At 45.0% G+C, this 12761-nt stretch overlaps 1 protein-coding gene and 7 non-coding genes across 8 annotated transcripts in view; 5 read left to right on the top strand and 3 right to left on the bottom strand.

Annotated features, from left to right (window-relative positions):
- The window catches only part of LOC133452321 (NLR family CARD domain-containing protein 3-like), a 674416-nt gene that overhangs the window by 260032 nt on the left and 401623 nt on the right, over positions 1–12761 (bottom strand). The gene's annotated exons all lie outside the window — the stretch shown is intronic.
- On the bottom strand, positions 1046–1118 carry trnar-ucg (transfer RNA arginine (anticodon UCG)). Its single transcript has one exon. It is a non-coding gene; the product is annotated as a tRNA-Arg (tRNA).
- Positions 6711–6782, top strand: trnad-guc (transfer RNA aspartic acid (anticodon GUC)). Its single transcript has one exon. It is a non-coding gene; the product is annotated as a tRNA-Asp (tRNA).
- Positions 8019–8090, top strand: trnad-guc (transfer RNA aspartic acid (anticodon GUC)). The gene has a single exon. It is a non-coding gene; the product is annotated as a tRNA-Asp (tRNA).
- trnav-cac (transfer RNA valine (anticodon CAC)) lies at positions 8975–9047 on the top strand. The gene has a single exon. It is a non-coding gene; the product is annotated as a tRNA-Val (tRNA).
- On the top strand, positions 9492–9563 carry trnad-guc (transfer RNA aspartic acid (anticodon GUC)). The gene has a single exon. It is a non-coding gene; the product is annotated as a tRNA-Asp (tRNA).
- trnav-cac (transfer RNA valine (anticodon CAC)) lies at positions 10448–10520 on the top strand. Its single transcript has one exon. It is a non-coding gene; the product is annotated as a tRNA-Val (tRNA).
- On the bottom strand, positions 11592–11663 carry trnah-gug (transfer RNA histidin (anticodon GUG)). The gene has a single exon. It is a non-coding gene; the product is annotated as a tRNA-His (tRNA).

Raw genomic sequence — 12761 nt, 5'->3', positions numbered from 1 at the left:
TGATGGACCGGTGTTGTGCCAAAAAGTGATTGCCTGCCAGAATCTGATTTCTTCTGATTTCTGGCCGCGGGAGCGCGCACAGCAGCCCGTTGAGCGAGAGGCTACAACGTCAGAGTTTCAGATTATGAAACTCAAGAATGAGATCTAGTCATATTTAGGCAGAAACAACTTTTCATTAACTGTATTTGGCCTTCAATCAATATTTGGCAGGTAAAAAGACCCATTTTCAGGGAGAAATCAGATTCTGGGAGGCAATCACGTTTTGGATCTAGACCGGTCTCTCTTCCTGCGGATGCAACATTCCGAGTTACAGCAACTTTGCTCTTTATTTCTCATGTTTGCACCTCGATAATGCCGTTGGCACAAATTGTCTTTATTTCTGCAGCAGAGGAATCAGATCGTAATGCTTCATGTTTTAAATATAAATTGTATATTGTTCACATTGTTATAGAGAGAGAGGTGATCGCGGACATCCATAATGTGTAAGACTCAATAAACGTGTGCATTGGTCTTAATCCTTTAGAATAATATGCATGACAATAAAGCAGAACGAGGAGCCGTTTTTCTTCCATCAAAAATTCTGGTGTCGGTTCTTAAAATACAAACAAGAAAAGCAGAGTGTAATGATGCACTAACGCTGCCCATAAACATTCACAAACCCGTACAATCATAATAAAACCACAACTCTTCACCGAACGCAACGCAAAGCAAAGAACACCATAATGTAGGTGTCAAACTGAATCCCAGAAGGGCCGGTGTCCTGCATGTTTTAGATGTTTCTCTGCTTTAACACACCTGATTCTAATTAATCATCGTCACCAACTTGTCATCAAAGTCTGGATAGTTGTGTTGATGACACAGTCACTTGTATCATGGTGCAATGAAGCAGGGAAACATCTAAAACCTGCAGGGACACCGGCCCTCGAGGACTGGAGTCCGACACCCAGCTCAGAGCCGATGTTTTCTTTTTTTATTTGTTTTACCTGTTTGAAATCCACGCACTCTTAGTACATGAGGCCCCAGATCTAACTATCTGAAGGCTCTATAACCACAGAGGGACTCGAACCCTCAATCTTCTGATCCGAAGTCAGACACCTTGTCCATTAGGCCATGTGGTCCACAAGTTGCTCCTCTGAGGTGACCGAGAGGTTAGGGTGAAGTATGAATCTTCCACCGATACACGGGGAGACTTCTTCTTTTGTATGATGATACCTACATACGGGTGCTACACTGATTGATAATGGCCGGGTTTCCCAGATCAGTTAAGTAGTTCTTAACAGCGAAAGACTTCTTTCAAACCTTCTTAAGGAGCCTGTGAAAGAAAATCGCGTTTCCCAGAGTCGCTCTTAGCTTAAGTATCTCTTTCATTAAGAAGGAAATGAAAGATGCTGCTGACCCAGTCTTTACAACCATCTTAGTGAACAAAGACTCACAGATCCAGCCGCGTCAGGCAAATCAATATCACACCAAGCAATGAGATATTAAAACAATGCACCCCGCACAAATTTTGATCTATTTTATACTTTAGATTTATATTGTTTAGCATTTATTGGTGACAGCAAAGGGAAAAAAAAGAAAAATAAGGAATAACAAGTGTGTTCCTGTATATGCTTTATGCTTTACGCACAAATAAAACGATCATCATGAATATCATTTATTAGATAATTTGGCTGCTATACAGCATATTCTCGCTGCAAATCAACCGCGTCGCCGCGCGAAGCAGAACTGTTTTTATGAACGCATTCGTGCGTCAGCACTTCAGTCCCCTGGACGTGTCGGACCGGGCTGTCAGACCGGGACACCTGCCCGAGCCCGAGCACCTCTACGTGTGATGACAGGGAAGTAGCAGCTGAAGAACAGGAGCCTTTGATGAATCGTTCATTACAGTCTCAAATATAATCAATGGTGTCGGTTTATATTAAAGAATCTTTTTGCCCAGAAGAAAAAAGAGCGAAGACAACGACCCATAACTATTTTCTTCTCTTGAAAAAACCTGCACCGCGGGGTTTAGGAGAAAAAGACGCTGCAGCGCGAGTCGGGATGCAGGGTCTCAGAAGAGGAGGAATACGTGCGAGGCGGGGCTGATCTCTGCAATCTGAAGCGCTCTATAATTGTAAAAAGAATTTCACTTATCACGGGTTCTTTTTGGAACATAACCCCTGCGAAAAACCAGGGATTGCTGTAATTCCACGTTGCGATTTGCGAAACTCGCCTTCTCTTGGCTCATGTTTTTGAACACACACAAACGCCCACCCCGTTTCCTCCCGGTTTCTGCGTGTGGGGAAAAAAAGCCTCACTGTAGCCAGAAATAACGGAGTAACGCACCGTTTGGATGAAAAAGGGTCATTGAATTATATTTATCATCTTAATTTTTTATTATAACGCACAGGCAGCAGTGAATTAGTGCGTTAGGCAGCAGTGCTGCGTGTGAAAATGCGCTGATAGTGATCGCTGATCGATTTGCCTGGCATCGATTCATTTGGTTTCAGAACCGGACAGCTGCTCCAAAGAGCTTCTGAAAGAGCGAAACTAAAGGACGGTGTTAAGAAGTCATCTGGGAAACACCCGTATCTTAGGGTTCTCTCTTAAGTGAAACCTTCTTTGAACCTCTCTTAAATCCTTAAGAGAGGTTGGATCTGGGAAACCCAGCCAATATTTTTTTCAATGATATTGGGAGTAAAGTTACGAGTGGTATACTGGTGAATGATATAACGGACCATCTTCCGGTCTTTTTAATTGTACAGAATGGAACCCGGATGACAACTCAAACTACAAGTACTAAATGGATTCGTAAAAAATCTTTTGTATCCTTGGGGGCCCTAAAAAGGGATTTATCCAGACAAAATTGGTATCAGGTGTATTCCCATCAAGATCCAAATAAGGCATATGATGAATTCATGAATATCTTTATGTTGTTATTTGACAAACATTGGCCGGGTTTCCCAGATCCAACCTCTCTTAAGGATTTAAGAGAGGTTCAAAGAAGGTTTGAACTAAGAGAGAACCCTAAGATACGGGTGTTTCCCAGATGACTTCTTAACACCGTTCTTTAGTTTCACTCTTTCAGACGCTCTTTGGAGCAGCTGTACGGTTCTGAAACCAAATGAATCGATGCCAGGCAAATCGATCACCGATCACTATCAGCGCATTTTCACACGCAGCACTGCTGCCTAACGCACTAATTCACTGCTGCCTGTGCGTTATAATGAAAAATTAAGATGATAAATATAATTCAATGACCCTTTTTCATCCAAACGGTGTGTTACTCCGTTATTTCTGGCTACAGTGAGGCTTTTTTTCCCCACACACGGAGACCGGGAGTAAACGGGGCGGGCGTGTGTGTGCGTTCAAAAACATGAGCTAAGAGAAGGCGAGTTTCGCAAATCGCAACGTGGAATTACAGCAAACCCTGGTTTTTCGCAGGGGTTATGTTCCAAAAAGAACCCGTGATAAGTGAAATTCCTTTTACAATTATAGAGGGCTTCAGATTGCAGAGATCATCCCCGCCTCGCACGTATTCCTCCTCTTCTGAATGATCCTGCATCCCGACTCGCGCTGTATACAGCGCGAGTCGGCAGGTGGGTTTTTTCAAGAGAAGAAAATAGTTATGGGTCGTTGTCTTCGCTCTTTTTTCTTCTGGGCAAAAAGATTCTTTAATATAAACCGACACCATTGATTATATTTGAGACTGTATGAACGATTCATCAAAGGATCTCGTTCTTCAGCTGCTGCTTCCCTGTCATCACATAGGGGCTCGGGCTCGGGCACGGCGCAGGTGTCCCGGCTGCCTGGACAGCGCGGTCCGACAGCACGTCCAGGGGACTGAAGTGCTGACGCACGAATGCGTTCATAAAAACAGTTCTGCTTCGCGCACGGCGATAGCAGCCAAATTATCAAATAAATGATATTCATGATGATCGTTTTATTTGTGCATAATGCATAAAGCATATACAGGAACACACTTGTTATTCCTTATTTTTCTTTTTTTCCCCCTTTGCTGTCACCAATGAATGCTAAACAATATAAATCTAAAGTATAAAATAAATCAAAACTTGTGCGGGGTGCATTGTTTTAATATCTCATTGCTTGGTGTGATATTGATTTGCCTGACGCGGCTGGATCTGTGAGTCTTTGTTCACTAAGATGGTTGGAAAGACTGGGTCAGCAGCATCTTTCATTTCCTTCTTAATGAAAGAGATACTTAAGCTAAGAGCAACTCTGGGAAACGCGATTTTCTTTCACAGGCTCCTTAAGAAGGTTTGAAAGAAGTCTTTCGCTGTTAAGAACTACTTAACTGATCTGGGAAACCCGGCCATTGTCCTTTACAACAACAGAGAATTTATAAATATGATGAGAAGCCCTGGATCACCAAAGGGTTAGACAACGCCTGTAAAAAGAAAAATGCATTGTACAAGAAATTTTTAAAACATAGAACTAAGGATGCAGAAAACATATATAAAAAATACAAAAACAAGTTAACCACAATCATGCGAGCTAGTAAGAAGAATTATTATAATAAACTGTTAGAATTACATAAAAGCAACACGCAAAGGACATGGAAAATATTAAGTAATATCATAAATAAAAGCAAAAACAAGTATGACTATCCAAATGATTTTGTTGATAACAATAAGCAAAATGTAAATACACTCAAGGATATTGTTAATGAATTTAATGATTATTTTATAAATGTTGGGAACAATTTGGCGATCCAAAAATGAAAGATGATATCAGTGAAAAGAATATTGATATTAATCCAAATACTATATTTTTGACTAAAGTGGACGAGAATGAATTGATTGAAGTAGTAAATAAATTAAAAAATAAAAAGTCAACAGATCATAATGACATCGATATGAACTTAATAAAACATTTAATTCCATCCATAGCAAAACCATTAACGTATATTTGTAACCAGTCACTTCAAAAAGGCATATTTCCCAAAAAAATTAAAATTGCAAAGGTCATTCCTATCTTTAAAAATGGTAATAGGCACAACTTTTCTAACTATCGACCAATTTCTCTACTTACTCAATTTTCTAAAATACTTGAGACATTATTTGCACACAAACTGGAGGATTTCATAGAAAAACATCACCTTCTGAGTGGCCAGCAATATGGTTTTAGAACAAATCGCTCTACCACAATGGCATTTATGGAACTCATTGACAATATTTCGACAAATACTGATAATAATGAATATACAGTCGGGGTTTTCATCGACTTAAAGAAGGCTTTTGACACCCTTGATCACACGATATTATTAAAAAAGCTTGAAAGATATGGGTTTAGGGGGGTCGCAAAGGCATGGATTAAAAATTATTTAGAAGACCGTTATCAATATGTCCAGATCAATAATGAAAAGTCTGAACAAAGGATGTGACATGTGGGGTACCACAAGGCTCAGTATTAGGCCCAAAGCTCTTCTCACTGTACATTAATAATATTTGCAATGTATCCTGTATACTAAATTGTATTTTATTTGCTGATGATACAAACCTTTTTTGTTCAGGTAAACACTTAGAAAAGCTCCTAAATACAGTAGAAACTGAACTTAAGAAAATAAAAAGGTGGTTTGATGTGAATAAGTTATCATTAAATATAAGTAAAACTAAATTTATTATTTTTGGAAATAGACCTATTACTCAAAGTGTACAAATCACTATTGATAATGTGGAAGTGGAAAGAGTTTTTGTTAATAAGTTTCTTGGAGTGGTTATTGATCATAAGCTGTGCTGGAAGCCTCACGTTAACTTCTTAAAAAACAAAATATCAAAAACCATTGCAATTCTATATAAATGTAAAAATATTCTAACATTAAACGCATTAAAACTCCTGTATCAATCTTTAATAAAACCATATATAACATACTGTATAGAAGTATGGGGATACACATTCAAGACAATCACGAAACCAATATTCTTACTTCAAAAAAAGCAATGCGACTCATAAACAAAGTTGAATACAAGCACCCAACCAACCAATTATTTATAGATTCAAATTATCTTAAATTCAATGAACTGGTGGACTTCAAAACTGCACAGCTCATGTTCAAAATCAACAATAACATGCTGCCAGACTGTATCCAAAATGTGTTCAATTTAAGACAAAGCCATTACAACCTCAGAGGGGAAAGTATATACAGGAAATCAACAATCAGAACCAACACCAAACTAAGATGCTACAGTGGCAGCGGTGGATGTATGGAATAAATTAGATATAGATTTGAAATTATGTAGAACTTTAACTTTATTTAAAAAAACATTGAAAAGAAGGATGATTTTGCAATAACATTACTTGGACTTGGAAAACCACTCCAGTCCTCTTCTTGGTGCACAGGACAGGAAGGCCGACCATCTCTTTCTCGCATTGGGTCTCATGCAGAAATTAATTTTGTTGCAGTTCCACAACTGACCAAAAGCCAGTCATTCTCCATTAACGTACACTAGCTCCACCACCAGACCCCAGCAGCAGAGGTTCCGAGAGGGGGGAGGTGGGGGTACCCCGGACCAGCTGGACCAGAGCTTTGCGGCAAACCGAGCCGAGACTCGCGGGGCTTCACCTGCATTCCCGTCGCGCTGAGGCTGTGGAGAGCCGAGAATCGCAGACCGATATAAAAGTTTAAAAGGAGATGGACACTGACTTTCCAATGACATTGGTACACAGTTATTAAGTTCCTGCAATCAGGAAGTTCTTTGGGCGAAAAGCTGTCCTCGTTAGTATAGTGGACAGTATCTCTGCCTGTCACGCAGAAGACCGGGGTTCGATTCCCCGACGGGGAGACGTCTTGTTTTGTACGATGATACCTACATGATTGAGTCAAGTAAACAAGTGTCATTAAGAAAATAGACTAGCTCTTGCTGTCTGCCTGCCAAAGAAGCTTCTAGATGCTGCAGCTGGATCAGAGGAAACTCTGATTGAGGTAGGATTATATACACACAGAAAATGTCATTGAAGAAGTAAAAAGAGCAGTTATTTAGGACAGTATCTAGAGCATCTCTGGGAGAATCGCTTTTTAAGCCCGCCGTCGCCTTGTCCCGGACACAGACTGACAGCACGGCCCTGAAAGCCACTCACCAACCCGGCTCACCGCCCCGCTGCTCAGCAACTCACCTTTGACTCACCGTCCAGACCCGGAGCCAACCAAAGACCCGGCTCACCGTGCGAACCCGGGGACCCGCTGTTAAGCTCCCCCCCGACCGGCCACCGGAGTGAAAGAGCCAGCCCGTGGAGCTGGAGGACCAGGGCCCTGGTACCCTAAACACCCAGACGCTCTCGGTACCATGGACAGGACTCATGGACAGCACTCTGTCAGGTGCCACCACCACAATGTCAGACCACAATAACAGCAGAAGTTGGTTCCATGGTGTAATGGTTAACATCAGCATGAGTCTTTGAGAGCAGCCAGGAGAAAACCTGCAGTATCCATCTTACTGTCAAGAATTGTAGCAGAGTTTTTTACAGGATTTTATTTTTATGCCCGCCGTTTTCAAAGCATGTCTGTATCGTAGTGTAGTGGTTATCACGTTCGCCTCACACGCGAAAGGTCCCCTGTTCGAAACTGGGCGGAAACATGTATGACTTTGCAATAACATTATTTGGACTTGGAAAACCACTCCAGTCCTCTTCTTGGTGCTCAGGACAGGAAGGCCGACCATCTCTTTCTCGCATTGGGTCTCATGCAGAAATTAATTTTGTTGCCGTTCCACAACTGACCAAAGGCCAGTCATTCTCCATTAACGTACACTAGCTCCACCACCAGACCCCAGCAGCAGAGGTTCCGAGAGGGGGTCCCCGGAGGTGCGGGGAACCCCGGACCAGCTGGACCAGAGCTTTGCGGCAAACCGAGCCGAGACTCGCGGGGCTTCACCTGCATTCCCGTCGCGCTGAGGCCGTGGAGAGCCGAGAATCGCAGACCGATATAAAAGTTTAAAAGGAAATGGACACTGACTTTCCAATGACATTGGTACACAGTTATTAAGTTCCTGCAATCAGGAAGTTCTTTGGGTGAAAAGCTGTCCTCGTTAGTATAGTGGACAGTATCTCTGCCTGTCACGCAGAAGACCGGGGTTCGATTCCCCGACGGGGAGACGTCTTGTTTTGTACGATGATACCTACATGATTGAGTCAAGTAAACAAGTGTCATTAAGAAAATAGACTAGCACTTGCTGTCTGCCTGCCAAAGAAGCTTCTAGATGCTGCAGCTGGATCAGAGGAAACTCTGATTGAGGTAGGATTATATACACACAGAAAATGTCATTGAAGAAGTAAAAAGAGCAGTTATTTAGGACCGCATCTAGAGCACCTCTGGGAGAATCGCTTTTTAAGCCCGCCGTCACCTCGTCCCGGACACAGACTGACAGCACGGCCCTGAAAGCCACTCACCAACCCGGCTCACCGCCCCGCTGCTCAGCAACTCACCTTTGACTCACCGTCCAGACCCGGAGCCACCCAAAGACCCGGCTCACCGTGCAAACCCGGGGACCCGCTGTTAAGCTCCCCCCGACCGGCCACCGGAGTGAAAGGGCCAGCCCACAGAAAGCCACTCACCAACCCGTCTCACCGCCCCGCTGCTCAGCAACTCACCTTTGACTCACCGTCCAGACCCGGAGCCACCCAAAGACCCGGCTCACCGTGCAAACCCGGGGACCCGCTGTTAAGCTCCCCCCGACCGGCCACCGGAGTGAAAGAGCCAGCCCGTGGAGCTGGAGGACCAGGGCCCTGGTACCCTAAACACCCAGACGCTCTCGGTACCATGGACAGCACTCATGGACAGCACTCTGTCAGGTGCAACCACCACAATGTCAGACCACAATAACAGCAGAAGTGGGTTCCATGGTGTAATGGTTAACATCAGCATGAGTCTTTGAGATCAGCCAAGAGAAAACCTGCAGTATCCATCTTACTGTCAAGAATTGTAGCAGAGTTTTTTACAGGATTTTATTTTTATGCCCGCCGTTTTCAAAGCATGTCTGTTTCCGTAGTGTAGTGGTTATCACGTTCGCCTCACACGTGAAAGGTCCCCCGTTCAAAACTGGGCGGAAACATGTATGACTTTGCAATAACATTATTTGGACTTGGAAAACCACTCCAGTCCTCTTCTTGGTGCACAGGAGAGGAAGGCCGACCATCTCTTTCTGGCATTGGGTCTCATGCAGAAATTAATTTTGTTGCCGTTCCACAACTGACCAAAGGCCAGTCATTCTCCATTAACGTACACTAGCTCCACCACCAGACCCCAGCAGCAGAGGTTCCGAGAGGGGGTCCCCGGAGGTGCGGGGAACCCCGGACCAGCTGGACCAGAGCTTTGCGGCAAACCGAGCCGAGACTCGCGGGGCTTCACCTGCATTCCCGTCGCGCTGAGGCCGTGGAGAGCCGAGAATCGCAGACCGATATAAAAGTTTAAAAGGAAATGGACACTGACTTTCCAATGACATTGGTACACAGTTATTAAGTTCCTGCAATCAGGAAGTTCTTTGGGTGAAAAGCTGTCCTCGTTAGTATAGTGGACAGTATCTCTGCCTGTCACGCAGAAGACCGGGGTTCGATTCCCCGACGGGGAGACGTCTTGTTTTGTACGATGATACCTACATGATTGAGTCAAGTAAACAAGTGTCATTAAGAAAATAGACTAGCACTTGCTGTCTGCCTGCCAAAGAAGCTTCTAGATGCTGCAGCTGGATCAGAGGAAACTCTGATTGAGGTAGGATTATATACACACAGAAAATGTCATTGAAGAAGTAAAAAGAGCAGTTATTTAGGACCGCATCTAGAGCACCTCTGGGAGAATCGCTTTTTAAGCCCGCCGTCACCTCGTCCCGGACACAGACTGACAGCACGGCCCTGAAAGCCACTCACCAACCCGGCTCACCGCCCCGCTGCTCAGCAACTCACCTTTGACTCACCGTCCAGACCCGGAGCCACCCAAAGACCCGGCTCACCGTGCAAACCCGGGGACCCGCTGTTAAGCTCCCCCCGACCGGCCACCGGAGTGAAAGGGCCAGCCCACAGAAAGCCACTCACCAACCCGTCTCACCGCCCCGCTGCTCAGCAACTCACCTTTGACTCACCGTCCAGACCCGGAGCCACCCAAAGACCCGGCTCACCGTGCAAACCCGGGGACCCGCTGTTAAGCTCCCCCCGACCGGCCACCGGAGTGAAAGAGCCAGCCCGTGGAGCTGGAGGACCAGGGCCCTGGTACCCTAAACACCCAGACGCTCTCGGTACCATGGACAGCACTCATGGACAGCACTCTGTCAGGTGCAACCACCACAATGTCAGACCACAATAACAGCAGAAGTGGGTTCCATGGTGTAATGGTTAACATCAGCATGAGTCTTTGAGATCAGCCAAGAGAAAACCTGCAGTATCCATCTTACTGTCAAGAATTGTAGCAGAGTTTTTTACAGGATTTTATTTTTATGCCCGCCGTTTTCAAAGCATGTCTGTTTCCGTAGTGTAGTGGTTATCACGTTCGCCTCACACGTGAAAGGTCCCCCGTTCAAAACTGGGCGGAAACATGTATGACTTTGCAATAACATTATTTGGACTTGGAAAACCACTCCAGTCCTCTTCTTGGTGCACAGGAGAGGAAGGCCGACCATCTCTTTCTGGCATTGGGTCTCATTCAGAAATTAATTTTGTTGCAGTTCCACAACTGACCAAAAGCCAGTCATTCTCCATTAACGTACACTAGCTCAACCACCAGACCCCAGCAGCAGAGGTTCCGAGAGGGGGTCCCCGGAGGTGCGGGGAACCCGGACCAGCTGGACCAGAGCCTCGCGGCAAACCGAGCCGAGACTCGCGGGGCTTCACCTGCATTCCCGTCGCGCTGAGACCGCGGAGAGCCGAGAATCGCAGACCGATATAAAAGTTTAAACGGAGGTGGACAATGACTTTCCAATGACATTGGTACACAGTTATTAAGTTCCTTCAATCAGGAAGTTCTTTGGGCAAAAAGCTGTTGTTAGTATAGTGGACAGTATCTCTGCCTGTCACGCAGAAGACCGGGGTTCGATTCCCCGACAGGGAGACTGCTTGTTTCGTACGATGATACCTACATGATTGAGTCAAGTAAACAAGTGTCATTAAGAAAATAGACTGGCACTTGCTGTCTGCCTGCCAAAGAAGGTTCTAGATGCTGCAGCTGGAATCAGAGGAAACTCTGATTGAGGTAGGATTATATACACACAGAAAATGTCATTGAAGAAGTAAAAAGAGCAGTTATTTAGGACAGTATCTAGAGCACCTCTGGGAGAATCTCTTTTTATGCCCGCCGTCGCCTCGTCCCGGACACAGACTGACAGCACGGCCCTGAAAGCCACTCACCAACCCGTCTCACCGCCCCGCTGCTCAGCAACTCACCTTTGACTCACCGTCAAATCAGTGCATACTTGTAGTACAGTATGCGAATTCGGAAACGGCCCTCCTCTAAGTGTCCGGGCCGTAGCACCCCCCCTCTCCACCGCAATCAATTGAAGTGTGAATGGTGTGAAAATCTGATCCACTAACCCTAGTGGATTTTGTTGTGTCCGTGGCACCTTTTCTTTCTTTTTCCAAAAATGTGAGAAGCACTCTTGCTGCCACAGGGGTGCTGTGACCCGGATTCGAACCGGGGTTGCTGCGGCCACAACGCAGAGCACTCACCACTATACGATCACAGCTTGAAAGGGTACGTGTACCCAGCTTTAGATATGTGCTCGGTTTCTGCAGTTATGTCAGTGAACACAGTGTGAGGTTGGAAGAAGAGTTTACGGAGGTGTGCCGCCCCTGTCGTCAGGTAAGGGCATTTGCTTCGAATGAGATATGAGGAAGGAAGAGAATGAATAAAAGAGGTCCCATGAAAGACAAACATAATGCATGAGCCGGGGCAGCTTTGGAAACATTATGGAAGACGGCCTATCCTGCGGCACCTTTGAAGTGTACATTTACGGGCATACACAGAGACAAATGAAAAAAGCAAGTAAATAATTAAAACAGAAGAAGAAACGTGTACACTACAAAGGTTGTGACTGGGAGAGTATTAAAGATTAGGATTTTTTGAGCTAGCCAGGAGTTGAACCTAGAATCTTCTGATCCGTACTCAGACGCTTTATCCATTGCGCCACTAGCCCTTTTTGATCGTAACATGTGGAAACACACGTGGTGTAACAACTCAGATGTCCCAACCAAAGTCGATGGCAGTGGCCAAAGCCATAGCCGAGTACAGTGATGAAATAGAGTCCCGCTCTGGGAAGATGAAAAATAATGGCAGTCCTTCGAGCCGGAGTTGAACCAGCGACCTAAGGATACCTGTTTTACTGGTTCTACAGTCCTCTGCTCTACCAACGTAGCTATCGAAGGAGGATGCATGTTGACAGCTCCATGACTTGTGTATTCTTCTACCAAGGCCTGAATCTGGGAAAAGGAAACATTTTAAATGAATTATTGTCTCCCTTATGCGCCGCTTGCCGGGTCCTTACCACTGACAGAGTCCATTGTCCTTGGCTAAGTGTCCGGGCCGTAGCACCCCCCCTCTCCACCGCAATCAATTGAAGTGTGAATGGTGTGAAAATCTGATCCACTAACCCTAGTGGATTTTGTTGTGTCCGTGGCACCTTTTCTTTCTTTTTCCAAAAATTTGAGAAGCACTCTTGCCGCCACAGGGGTGCTGTGACCCGGATTTGAACCGGGGTTGATGGTAACCTGAGCTAAGTTATATTATCACTATTTACTGCAACGTTTTTGTACAACTTGCTGAAATTGTTTAAATTTTGTGGTCA

Source organism: Cololabis saira, chromosome 10 (assembly GCF_033807715.1).
Source record: "Cololabis saira isolate AMF1-May2022 chromosome 10, fColSai1.1, whole genome shotgun sequence".
In the NCBI taxonomy this organism is placed as follows: Eukaryota; Metazoa; Chordata; class Actinopteri; order Beloniformes; family Belonidae; genus Cololabis; species Cololabis saira.
This window is presented reverse-complemented; position numbering and strand designations above follow the sequence as displayed.